Raw genomic sequence first — 14,642 nt, 5'->3', positions numbered from 1 at the left:
AACCCATTGTATAAGGACACATGTTCACTAGCTACACTAGTACTAGTAACGTGTTATTTAAAAACTGTAGTTAAATTTATGTTTCTAAATTTTTGAGGAAGTTTATTATAGGTACAGTAGTAAACCACAGATAGTAGATGACTTCCTACTTATTTCTAAATGTTGGTAGTGTACTACAAACTGTGTCTTATATCTTGTATTGTGTGAGTGAATATCACTGTTACATAAAAAAGTTTTTTGATTGTTATGAATTAGTATCAATAATTCCAAAACGTAAATTTCTTCTTCTTATGGTGCCGTGCACCTATAGTGCGTTGGCGAATTATCTTAAGGTCAGACGTCTGTCTTTTGCGGCATGCAAAAGTTCGCCAGTGTTAGTTACGCCTGTCCAGTTCTTTATATTTCACAGCCACGACATTTGTTTGCGACCTACTCCTCTCTTGCCATCAATCTTTCCTTTACGTAAATTCCATACATTGTTAATATATTTAAATCCTTTACAAAACGTCCTTAACACAAGAAAAGCCATCCCAAAGAGTCACCATAATTCATTGTTGACTGTACTTTAGCAAAATAAAAAAAATGAAGATGGTGCTAAGTATTCTACTCAAATTTCTCAATTGATAACACTTTGAGTTTTTTACATACATCCCAAGGAATCTTAAAAGATAAACGAATAAGAGCCAAAAACTTCACATCACTACAATTCAAAATACTCTCACCACTGATGACAGTACTTAGATCAGGTTTAGTAGAACTTTCACGGGATGTCTTTAGTAAATTTGTTAAATTATCTTATAAAAATTTTGTGTCTTTATCTCAATATAGCATTGTTGAGTCATCCGCATAAAGGGTACTGAACCCTTCAGTACAGCCGCCGCAAATAAAACGGTGCTGTACACTGAGCCTCGATTCCTTCAGACTATGCAAACCCGATATCCCGGGAAAACTATTTGCATGACACCTCTAATCTTATCACGGTTCGATGTCCGCAATTTTATTACTAAGGGTGCGTTCATTACGGAGACCATGGCATGGTATCCTCGCCTAGAGCATAGCGCTGACAGTGAACGCTAGCATTTAAAATAATGCATTTATTTTACGTGGCGATGATAATATAATACCATCCTATGGTCCGATCGAGGGTCGGCGCCTCGTTATGAACGCACACTAAGGCTATTCAAGGTAGCATTTATATTCATAGTCATTTTATGAGGTCTTAGCATAAGTGACTTATTGTATATTTATTTCGAGTACAAGTACCGGCTTCTTCGATATTTCTATCACGGTCGATTTCATGTTTGTGAATGTCAATTGTTCTATTTTACATTTTCTTTATATTTCCGCAATTTTTGCAACGACATTTGGCGTTGTAACGTTAATAAAAGCAGAGGAAATGGCGGAATCTCGTTGCTATGGTAAAGCAGAGCACCATAAAGGGCCAAACGATACTGGTCTGTTACTTTCCGGGTCAGAACGGAAAGAAATAGACCAGTAGAACGAGGCCGAAACAAATGAAGGATGTTTGGTTATATGATGAAAGTAGCCGCCCAACCGGCATTGCTCGGTCTGCATACTAAAAGAGAGATATGGCTTCACTCTGAAAAGAAAAAAAAACTATAATTATTGGGAATAACCAAATCATTCCTCTAATAAACAAAAACACCAGAAGTACAGAACGAAATGAAATAATACAACTCTTGACTAAATTTAACAGCGAACTATACAAAACCCCTGATCAGGACACTTGAACACCTGAAAAAACAATCAGTAACCAAGAAGATAGTACCAGTACCAGAAGTCCTTCCGGAAGAAGTAGAATCGACAATTAAAAAAATGAAAAGCAGTTCAGCAGCTGGAATAGATAGCATAACAATAAAACGGCTTAAATTATCTAGCAAAAATACCTTGAAAATATTAACAAGCATATATACGAACTGCCTTACGTCAAGATACATACCAGATCATTGAAATCATCATCATCATCATCAACCTGTATGCGTTCACCGCTGGACATAGGTCTCTCTCAGCTCTTTCCATCTGTCTCTCTCTCTCTCTTTCTCTCTCTCTCTTGTGCGGCTTGCATCCAGTTATTGCTAACACGCTTCAGGTCGTCAATCCATCTAGTTAGTGGGCGTCCTCTGCTCGGTATTGCTTCTTCCCTTGGTCTCCACTCTAAAATACGTTTTGTCCATCGGTTGTCTGATAATCTGGTGACGTGTCGTGCCCAATTCCATTTTAACGACGCGATTTTTTCGCTAGCGTCTGTTGTTTCTGTTCTACGACGTATTTCTTCGTTTGGGATTCGGTCTCTCAGAGAAGCACCCAACATCTGGCGCACCATAGCCATCTGAATCACGTTAATCTTATTAACTACCTTTTTTGTGAGTGTTAAAGTTTCCGCTCCATAACTGAGTACAGGTAACAGACATTGGTCGAAGATTTTCCTTTTGACGCCTATGGGTAGATCCGATTTAAATACACAGTTTAATTTACCAAACGCTGTCCAGGCTAATCCTATGCGACGTGGGAGCTCACATGTCTGGTGACCCAACCAAATTTCATGTTCTAGGTACTTATACGATGTAGTCTGCACAATATTCCTTCCATCAACAGCAATATTTTGACTTAGCACAAGATTAGTCATTATTTCCGTCTTGTTCATATTAATCTTGTCCGTCCTCCAAGGAAGCGTGATATAATTTTTCAAACATTATTATTGCATCATCCATACGATCGGCTGTAAGAACGATGTCATCTGCAAATCTCAAATGACTGAGCTTCTCTCCATTTATGTTATTACCATGCTCGTTCAGATGTGCCTTCTTACAAGTATCTTCTAAAAGCGTCGTGAATAGCTTTGGAGAGACTGTCTCCTTGCCGTACTCCTCGCTGTATACAAAATTTATTGGTTTCTTGTTCAGATAGTCTTACGCTAGCTGTGGCATTTTGGTAGATATATTTAATTATGTTAGTGTAGCGATGGTCTATTCGGCATTCTGTCAATGCTTTTAACATTTTCTGATGGCTTATCCAGCTTGTTCTCTAGGCTAATAAAAGTCCAATTTAGCGTCCAGTCTTTTTTTGATAATTTTTGTAAAAAGTTTATATATGTGTGAAGCTCTGACCGTGAAAACAATCTTTCCTGTCGAAAAGGAAGCAACGATAAAATGGCTTCGGTATGGACGCATTAGCGACATCTAATATTATCTTCGGAAATCTTCGGATTTCTAGTTCGTGATTTAATATCAGATGTCGCTATTACGTCTATACCGAAGCCATTTTATCGTTGCTTCCTTTTCGACAGGAAAGATTGTTTTCACGTTCAGAGCTTCTGTACATAGTCGCTCCAAAGATGCCTTTTAGGATGAAATACGTATAACCGAATATACAGAGAGACTGTACGTGAAATCAAATCTTAACTGCCTTTCCTTTTTATTTCGATATACTCTTTATGAGTAAGAAAAACCAATTCCCTAAGGATTTTTGCTCATTTGAGGATATATGTTGTGGAATGCAATTTTAGATTCCTCATTTTCTCTAATTAGACCTTTATCAACGTCTGTTTGCCTTGTAGTTCTTAGAAGGCACAGATTAAAGCAAAAAATCTGAATTTTGGTTTCATCAATTAGAAATCTTCGGATTTCTAGTTCGTGATGTACATATAGACTTTAGCAAATATCTAACGACCAAGAAAAGCTAAGGTAAAAATTTATAAAACACCCCTGAATTTCCCACTACCAAGGGCATCCGACAATAATACACAATATCGCTAAAGTTCTTTACTGCAAATCTAAAAAATATATTCAACAAGATGAACTGGCAGAACAAAGGTCTATCCATTCATGGAGAATTCCTCAGCCAAGATAACTGTAATGTATTGGTTAGTGATTAATGTAGTATTGTCTGAGGGCTCGGGAGACTGACACCAGAAAAGCCTTGAAGAAGGCAACAAATAGGATGTCGAAAGCTCAGCGTAATGATATTTTACGCAGTTCAACCCGAAAGATTGTTGAGTTTAATATTAATTCTTGTAATAGTATTAATCTTAGCTCTAGGTTCAATATATTTATATATATATATATATATATATATATATATATATATATATATATATATATATATATATATATATATCATCTAAAAAGAACAATATGAAACCAAACATCCATAGAGAAGTTACAATAAAAGTGTGTTACCTTACAAAGACATGTAGCAGTCAATGATGTTAAAAATATGAAAAAGCTTACGAAACTGGACATTTAGAGTTAAAGTTGTATAAAACAATTAATTGAAACTAGGTATAGTTTGCAATTTAACAAAATTAGCACAGCAAAAGAACATGTGATAAACATACATGTATATAAAAAAGTTATTATAAAAACTTAAGTAAAAAACATTAAGGTTTATTTTAAAGTGTAAAGAACTAGAAATATCATGAGAATGCACTTCCAACAATTTATTTAATCAATTAGATTTTAATTTTAACTTTCGGTAACATTATAAGTTATTTAAGATTAATATAGTAATAAAGATAAAATGAAGTTACCAGTCTTAAGCTTACTGAATCCTGTATCCTGTCCTGTAAAATACTGTCCTGTATCCTGGGATGTATTTGCAGAACTTTTACAATTAATATTTGACACTAATTTTTTGGTCTTCAACGCCAAATATTACCTTCAAATTTTTGGGACACCCATGGGTTCCTCAATCTCTCCCATCCTGGTTAATTATGTACTGGATGATTTAGTATCTGACCGTTTGGGTTTTTTAGATTTCCAAATCCCTTTTATTAAACGGTATGTTGACGACTTATTACTAGCCTTACCTCCAGACAAGATTCAGGCCACCTTGTCTTTATTCAATGAGTTTGATCCTCATTTACAGTTCACTGTTGAACTTGAGGACTCTAACACAAATAGTATTCCCTTCTTAGACATGCGTGTCATTAGAATGGGAGATAACACCCTAACTACAAGTTGGTACAGGAAACCAATGGCCTCTAATAGGTTTCTCAACTACCACTCTTGTCATCCCTTTAAATATAAATTAAACCTTATTAAAGCTTTAAGCTGCAGGCTAAATAGACTGACACATCCGATTAATCGAAGGGAATCCCTTCAATTACTTAAGAATATTCTGATTGAGAATTCCTATCCATCCTCCCTTATTAATAAATACCTTTTCGTTCAAAGCTATGGTTCTTCTTTAAATGACGTACCCAATGGTGACCAACTTAGAATAATATCAAATAATTCAATTAATAACACTGTTCTGCCTAATACTGTACTTGGGAATCCAACTACCCATTACTCATCGTTATCTTATTTTCCTCAAGTTACTGAGAAACTCGTTAAACTGTACAAACATAACAACGTACCGGTTAAAATTGCAATTAAGAATGCTAAAACTGTCAGGAATTTGTTTTCTAAAACTAAAACACCTCTGTCCCTTCTGGAACAAGTTAATGTAATATATCATACCTTGTGCTGAGTGTGACTCATGTTACATCGGTCAGACAGGGAGATCACTTAGAGGGCGTCTTACGACACACCGCAGTGATATTAATTTATCTAAGCATACTTGTGCTCTTGTCCAACATGCTATTAACACTAAGCACGAAGTAAACTTTAATGAAGTTAAAATTCTTGGCACTGAACGCAATCTCGTTAAAAGACAGTTTTTAGAAATGTGTTCAATATTAAAACATCCAAATACCCTTAATAAGAGAACCGAGATTAGTAATTTGAGCCAAATTTATCATGCATTAATTTTGCAGAATTAGGCTTGATATGTTGTTTACTTAAATTTTGTCACACAATGGGTATTACATTTTCATATAATAAATATAAATAAAAATAAAATAAAATAAATTATTCTTTCCTTAACTTAGATTTATCAACTTACATTTTATTAACTATTAGTCAATATCACTTTTACATAATTAAGTAATTGTTCCTTTTGATGAACTTGTTTGATAAAATTTTAAAACTGAAATTGATTCATAGAATTTTTTTTCATTACGGTCCCAAATGTTTTGAACCTTTGGACTGTGAAAGTTGTATTAATCTTCACCTGTTGGCTGGCTAACCAGTGACGTCATAATATTATAATATATGATATTTTGGATTGACCTCGCATGCTTTGTTCTTTGTTGACAGATCAACCACTGTAGGGTAAATGGTGATCTTAACCACCTTTTCCTTTCACTGTTTGGTTTTTTAACGAGTTGTGGTTGTGAGTTTTAACGAGGTAAGTTGTCAACCAAATTTATCATATTCTTTGAATATACCGCCCTATTATATATAGGTTGGTAGTTTGCCTTGCTGTTTTTGTCATTTTGACCTCAAGGCCATATCTATTCACGTTGTGTGCGTGGGTGTTAAACCTGTAAATTCATTTACCTGCGAGATTCAGTAAGCTTAAGACTGGTAACTTCATTTTATCTTTATTACTATATTAATCTTAAATAACTTATAATCTTATATCTTTATTACTATATTAATCTTAAATAACTTATAATGTTACCTAAAGTTAAAATTAAAATCTAATTAATTAAATAAATTGTTGGAAGTGCATTCTCATGATCTTTCTAGTTCTTTACACTTTAAAATAAACCTTAATGTTTTTTACTTAAGTTTTTATAATAACTTTTTTATATACATGTATGTTTATCACATGTTCTTTTGCTGTGCTAATTTTGTTAAATTGCAAACTATACCTAGTTTCAATTAATTGTTTTATACAACTTTAACTCTAAATGTCCAGTTTCGTAAGCTTTTTCATATTTTTAACATCATTGACTGCTACATGTCTTTGTAAGGTAACACACTTTTATTGTAACTTCTCTATGGATGTTTGGTTTCATATTGTTCTTTTTAGATGAACTGATAATGCTTTCTGAGCAGAAAGCGAAACGTCTTCAATAAATAGATGAAGTAGCCACCTTCTTTGTCTTTTATTTCTCCACTTTGACCGAAAAACCCACCACTTTTCGAGTGTACCTTAGTTTATATATATATATATATATATATATATATATATATATATATATATATATATATATATAAAGAATTAAAGACCAATTTGTAGATTGGTTGCCTTTGTTATCTGGCTGTAGCTGAGTAAAAGAAGAATGCTTGTGAGGTGGAATCATATTAGTGATCATCATTATCAATATCGTTACATTATTTGTTTTACCCGAACATGGTTTTTATCCACTTTACGCTTTTGCAAAAATGCCGTTCTGAGCTAAAATTTATATTGATAAGTGACTGTTGGTCTATTTATATTGATAAGTGCTTGTAATCAGACCCCACGTGTGTGAAATTATTCAATATCCTCAAATTCTATAGGTGCTGGTTCACTGAGCACTGAGATTTCTTTCAATTTTTTAGGTCAAGATACAAGTAAGAACTTGTAAGGTACTACGAGAGGTAAGATACCACGAGAGTATTTGTCTTTTTCAACCAACATTTATCGACTGTCTTTTACGACGACCATTTTTCGAGTGTGCTTTAAGTCTTTCGCTAGATTGTGAGTACCTACTTGTGTCTTCTACGACGACTACTTTTCGACTCTCCCTCCTCGATGTTATGTTTATACGTGACTAGGGTAAAGAAAAAGGCTACTAGCTGACGTCAGCAGATGTTAAATTCTCCCGAGCATTGTACCGATACCGTTTAAGCTATTCACAATAAAAGGGTCAGTATACTTCTCTGAAATTAGCGGCTGGGTGTACGCCAGGAGATAGTGTAAGGATAGAAATAATCTTTGAACAGATAAATATGTAATGACTATTTTTGTGAGAATTTCGAACAGTGACTGCTTCAATTGTTTTCTTAGGTAACTTGATGATTGGATTTTCTTGGATACTCTGTTGTCTTGAATTATCAAGTTTTAGTAACAATTAGATACTGAGTAACAGATTTTGCTTAATATATTCACAACCAGATTAACACTTAACACGTAAAAATACTTTAAGTAAAATATTATATTAATTTTTACTCTTTAAAATTCATAGTTTGTCCAGATTCATCTGGGCAGAACGACGTGTTTGCTGGATAGATATCGGTGCCAAATCAGCAGCTGTTTTCTTGAATCATATTTATGGCTCTACTTATTTCAATATTAATATAAATATTTTTTATTTATAGAAACAAACTAAAAAAATATGATTTTTATGAAAAACTTTGAAATATTTATTTGAACTATGTCAAAAAGTAGAACTCAATATTGTTCAAAACAACGTGAGGAAATCTTTTTATACTATGAAGGACCATTGTTTGGTATTCATTTTTTTTAATACTTGTTCTTTCTGTCAATAAATGTATTCCTAGAGTTCTAATAAAATCTTATTAATTTTGTTGATTTAATCTCTCCCGTTTTACTTTATTTTAGATAAATATAACATTCTGCAAATATTACAAGCCTCAAGTATCGGATTGAATTGAAGACTTCTCCAATTATTTCTTCCAGAAAAAGTCAAGGGCGCTTATCTGATTGCGACTTACAGAAATGAAACAATTTTGCTTCATTAAACCCTCTCCGAGATTCTCGAGGAAGTAATTAACACTGGCAGTACGATCGATTTTGTTGGTCTAAAACAAAATGGGGTTTGTAACATGCAGGGAGGATTATTTTGGAATTAGGAGCAATAGATAGTGAATTGGAGGCCTGGAATGAAAGGATTAGAGCTAAGTGGCGGGGCAAATGATACGAATGACAATTTAAACTAGTTTAATCAATCACGAACTCGTTAGAAACTTATTGCTTAGGATGTCAGAAGTTAGAATATGTTTTAATACCCTTGAGAAGGAGGGTTAGAATGAGAAGATTAGAGATCTTGTAAATTAATTTCAAAATGGCTTTCAAACACGTTATAAAGCTTAAAACGATATACATTTTGCTTTATGGACAAAAAAAATAAATCATAAATGTAGAAGGTACATTTTTTGCAAGCAGAATTTTTTCTTTCTTTTATCTGTAAAAGGTGTTTTTTTAGAGGTAACAAAAAGTTTGAAATGGAATAAAACAAAGACAATTTATTGCATTAAAATTTAAATATGATTTCTTGACCTCGGCTGGCTTTGACGTAGTCTAATCTAGAGGTCCAATTTTTAATTACTTTTTTTCAACATTTATAGTCATATATCGGTAATAACGCGGCGAATGTTGTTCTTCAAGTAGTCAATCGGTTTAGGCTTATCGGCATAAACTAGCGACTTCACATATTCCCACAGAAAATAGTCTGACGGTGTTAAATCACACGATCTTGGAAGCAAATTCACGGGTCCGAAACGTGAAACTATGAAGCTATTAAACATTTCTACTGGTTGTTCAATGGAAAAAAAAGTATTGCTGCTAATAACAACGATAACCATAAGAGCCATATTTTCGTTGAGTTCCTAAAGAAAGCAAGAGAGAATGGAATTGTGATGCTTACGTTTCCACCAGAATGTAGCCATAAAATGCAGCCCTTGAACGTAAAGGTTTACTTCCCCTTTAAAAACTATTATAATTCTCAGTGTGCATCATGGATGGTTTCAAGTGCAGGTCAATCCTTGACCATTTACAACATTGCCGCTTTAGCTAGTCAAGCTTTCGAATTAGCTTTCACACCCAAGTACATTGTATCCGGTTTTTCGGCGACTGGCATTTATTCTTTCAATCGTGATGTGTTTACTGAAATTGATTTTATGTCTTGCGCAGTGACCGATCGACCACTGGAAACATCAAGTAAAATTCTAAAAGATGCATTAACTTTATCTAAAACCAGCGTGCAAGAGGAAATTTCGAACCCTTAACGTCAAAAGCCCCCGTACGAGAGAACAATGTCAACACTAAACAAAATTTTGCGACGGCTTCCGAAGGCAGGTTTACGAATGCGTATTACAAAGCGAAAACGGGCTTCTTCAAGAATTCTTACCGACACGCCAGAAAAAGACGCTATAACGGCTGAAGCAAATGCTTAAAAGATAAAAAAGTTTGTTCCATTGAAGCATGAAAATCTTTTTTTAAACAAATAGAAATCTTCACAAAAACTTGCAAGTCCACCAGAATCTACTTCTAGTGATGAAGAGATACGAAACGAGTTAGGCGAAAGCAGCGAAGATATTTCAGATATTGAAAGCTACAAAAGACAAATGCTTCAAATTAAAGCTGCTGAGGATGTCAAAACCGTCCAAGTGGGAAACTTCGTTTTAGTTACATTTGACACACAGATTTCAACTGTACATTATGTGGATCTTGTACGAACAAAGGCAGATGATAAATATGAAATAAAGTTTTTACGTCGTCACGAAGACACCTGGAACTTTATTTATCCAAGAATAAAAGATATTTCTTCAGTTCGAGCATAAGATATTATTTTGAAATTACCGTATCCAAACAATGTAGGTGGAACAGAAAGAGTTAAATCTACACTGACATTTGGCTTGGACTTCCGTTATTATTAAAAAATTCGTTAATTTTTGCATTTTTTAAATAATTAATATACAGTTTTCGTTGTTGATTAATAATTTATGAACATTTTGCGTTGTAAACTTTCTTTATGTTTTTAATTTTTCAAAAATTAATCAACATTTTCCAAAAGCTTACAATGTCTCAATGCTCCCTATAACCTGTCTCAATGCTCCCTTACCTAGGGAGCGGTGAGACACTTTACACCATTTCATTTAAATACATCTAAAAATTTTAAGTATAATTTTTGAAGCATGAAAACGTATGGCAAGATTAACTAAATGACACACTTGCAATTCACACTAATTTTTTGTCCCAAGTCTCTCTAGTCTCCCCTAACTTATGTGTCAGTATATGTTTCAAAATCTGTATGATCCTTATGAACACTGTCTACAAAGCAATGAAGCATGTTAATCATGAACATTATCATCCCAATAACTAATTACTATTCAGTACGGGCTATTCTGGCGCATACTATAGTTTATTCCTTAAATAAAAAAAAATAGATTTGTGATCTAGTTTTTATTAAAAATTTATTAATAAATAGAAAATATTAAAAATAAAAATACTTTTTTTTAAATTCAAAACTTTTACAAAATAAATCTAAGCTAAACTTACTTTGTTTTATATAGACACAAGTATATTCTATCTTTTGCTGTTTACTCCTGGAAAAAAAAATATTTAAATTACAACACGTTTTTACCAGAAATTTTGAAAATACTCCTTAAATTATATTTTATTTTTAAACTGAGATAAATCTTGCTATATAAACTTTACCATGCAATCAATAAAGCTTAATTAAATGTAATAAAAACGATGTAGAAACTCATAAAAGGCAGAACGAGCGAATGTAACTACCAAAATATTTATATAACGGCAAGTGATGCTTTAAGTAGGGTAGTAAAACCTGCTGTAAAATGAAAATTCCCACATTCCGACTAAAACAAGAGTAATTATAAAAATAATCAAAATATTCTCAACCTATCCCAGATTTCTTATTAAAATAGAATTTCCAATTGCGCTTTCTATGGTGCATTGGAAGATTCACCACCCTCATTTAAAATCCTGATTAAAACTAACACCTTTAGAATTTAGTTTGCATTACGGGTTTATTTGTCGAGCACATACCCCGTGGATATAGCAAAGCTTTTAAACTAAACAAATAACGTTTAATGTAACTCTCGAACGAAACCTTTTCAGACAAATTAATAGCCTTATCTCCTTGTTTTATTGACTGTAAAAGGCAATTCATTTTGAGGCAGTAAAAATGGATTTCTTACTCAAAGTTCCAACTGCCTATTTGGTGGATTTTACTACGGATTTAGAGAAATAGACACGTAATCCCTAATTTTATTACTCAAGGAGGGCAGAAAGGTTATACTGCAGGGATAACTTTTATAAATGTTAAAATGGTTAAAATATGGAAAGCGTAAGAAAAGAGGTATCACTATAAATAGATTAGGAAAATTATGTTGTATAGCAGGCAATTTGACAGAGATTCTTTAATAAATTATCTACGGTTAGTATGGAGTATAGTTTACATATCAATATGAGGAAAACCAAAATTGGTAGAAACATTGTAGTTTCAAAAAAAATTCAACAAAAATTGTGAAAATTCTATTTTAATGGACAGGTCATTAAGCGGGTTTCTCGGTACAAATATCTTTAACCTTTTGTCAACGGGACTAACATTTAGAAGAAATTTATTCATGCATTGAACAAGCACAAGCTGCTTGGTCAAAATAAAAAACCATTGACAGTACCGTTTCTTTCTATGACGAAGAAAATCCTTTCTAGGTTACGAAATTTACATAGGAAAAGATAATCAAATACTCGAGCTTTTTCGTCATGTAGTTCGTTTCGTCGCTCAAGGTTGACTTAAACTTCAGAAAGTTGAACTATCTTTTCAAATCGTCCGATCTCTCAATATGTCTCAAAAAAACATTTAATCAATGTGTATTGCCGGTGTTGAATTACGGAAAATTGACCATTACAAGGAACACAATGCAAAAGATCCGTGTCAAAAGGGCTTACCCGGAAAGGGTTATGGAGCGTCCTATGTTGGGCGTTTTTCTACAAGACAAGATGCCAAACCGCCAGCTACGACCAATATTAGGACTGATTGATGCTATAAAGGGAATAGCAACACTGAAATGGAACTCGACACGTCACATAACAATAGAGACCGAAATATGATGTAGACAAGATAAGATTGAATGATAAAGTAAAAATGGAGTTGTACCGTTCCCCCAGTATGAGAAAGAAAAAGAAGCGAAAAATTTATTTAAAACTCCTTTATAAAAGGTATAAAATTAAAACACCCTATCGGGCTACATCACAGAACGTTTTCGGATTTAATATTCCATCATCATTCTGAAAACGTTCTGTGATGTAGCGGGCTACATCCTACACCCCGGATGTAGCGGGCTACATCCTTAGGATTAGACCTACATTTTTCTTGTCAGAATTTTAGGTTAACTGACTGGATACTATAATAGAAGGTATGACAAACAATGCTGAAATTAAACAGTATTTGAGAAGCTCTTGTATCAGCTTACTTCAACAACACTAATTTATGTACAAATGTAATTTTCATAGAAATTACCATTCTTTTAAAAACAAAACGATTTGTTAAAATCAATTAAACAAAAAATCGATAGAGATTCTCTAGTGCTTAGCAAGGCTGATACGGCAAATTGTGTTGTAACCCTAGAACAAATTGAATACATAGAGAAAGTAGAATCTTTCCTTTCAAATTACAGTTTTGTAATTTAAAAAAAATCCACTTAACACCTTTATTAATAAAACAAAAGCAATGATTAAATTGTTTAATGATACTATTACTAAATATAATAATGGAAAGTTAAAAGTCTTTTCTAACGCTACCAACTACTCTTCCCATGTTCTACAAATGCTTTATGAGGTTAAGGTTTGGACTTCTAGGAAGCTAGACTAGTACCCAAATATGAATATCTGTAAATAATGATTGCTCTGATACCCAGGCTATGTGTTACCGAGCATTATTCTGCATTAGGAGAAAATTGTTACATACAAAATGCGTATAAGGTACCACATGCTCTTTCAGACATTTCATAATGTACCTGTCAGCATTAAGGCTACCTCATCCTAACATAACAAGATGTGTATGCGCTTCAAAAAGATGGTGTCATATACCACTATACCTCTACTACCAAACTGTACTCTAAGAGAGAAGCAACAATCTGCATAGCATTATTTAGGCCTTCTTCATACTCTTTGGTGACCATCAAGTGAATATCTTGTAAAATGGAACTCGTCTGTAACAGAACGTTTTTTCAATTTTCCCATAGGTATCTTCATTCTGGTGATATCTTCTTTTAACTGATCGTGCCGTCTGTCTTTGGTCTCCCTCAAGATCTTGTATTTATAGGTTTCTACTTCAGTATATTTTTTTATTAATTCATCTTCTCGTCTTAATACATGCTCATTTCAGTTTTTTAAATCGCATCGTTCAATGTGTTCACCTGTCATAGCTTCTGCTACAGAGTTGTCCATTGTGATTTTCACTAATCTAATCAGTTTTGCTGGTATATTCATGTTTTGCAGATCGAGTAAGAGTTGGTGTCAATTTACAGAGTCAAAGCCTTGCTAAACCGTATTCATTTTACAAATGCCCAATCGTCAATAGACGCATGTGAAAGCCAAACAGGGTCGTACTGATGTGTATCATATGATTTTTAAAAATATTTACTTTTGAAACTATTAGTGTAAGAATTTCTTAAAATTTAATCATTAAATCACAATTAAACTAAACTCTAAAAAATAACACGACCAGTAAATAAGTTAACAATAACTATAACATAAATATAACACAATATATTAACTTAAAAATCAACACGATACAATTTTCAATTTAAAAATGCTGGCAAGTGTGGATCTGTAACATGAGAATCTGTCAACAAATAGGAGAACATTTCATTTAGATGACCAATATCCGTTATTGGTCAGAATAACCAATTGATATTGGTCATCTAAATGAAATGTTCTCCTATTTGTTACAACTAGATAAATGCAATAATAACACAAACAATAATTTATCAATTGACATTTCAAAGAATTTTGTCAGATTAATGTCATGTATTTATTTAGAATAATTAAGTGTTTTTGGATGTACAGTAATTTTAAAAATTTTTAAACATAAA

At 33.1% G+C, this 14,642-nt stretch overlaps 1 protein-coding gene across 2 annotated transcripts in view; it reads right to left on the bottom strand.

The window, feature by feature from the left end:
* The window catches only part of LOC140445502 (uncharacterized), a 500,280-nt gene that overhangs the window by 249,305 nt on the left and 236,333 nt on the right, over positions 1-14,642 (bottom strand). For both annotated transcript variants that reach the window (XM_072537554.1, XM_072537555.1), the window contains exon 4: positions 11,080-11,126. The gene's annotated coding sequence lies outside the window, so the exon portion shown is untranslated. The remainder of the gene's footprint in view (positions 1-11,079; positions 11,127-14,642) is intronic.

This window comes from Diabrotica undecimpunctata, chromosome 7 (assembly GCF_040954645.1).
Source record: "Diabrotica undecimpunctata isolate CICGRU chromosome 7, icDiaUnde3, whole genome shotgun sequence".
Taxonomy (NCBI): Eukaryota; Metazoa; Arthropoda; class Insecta; order Coleoptera; family Chrysomelidae; genus Diabrotica; species Diabrotica undecimpunctata.
This window is presented reverse-complemented; position numbering and strand designations above follow the sequence as displayed.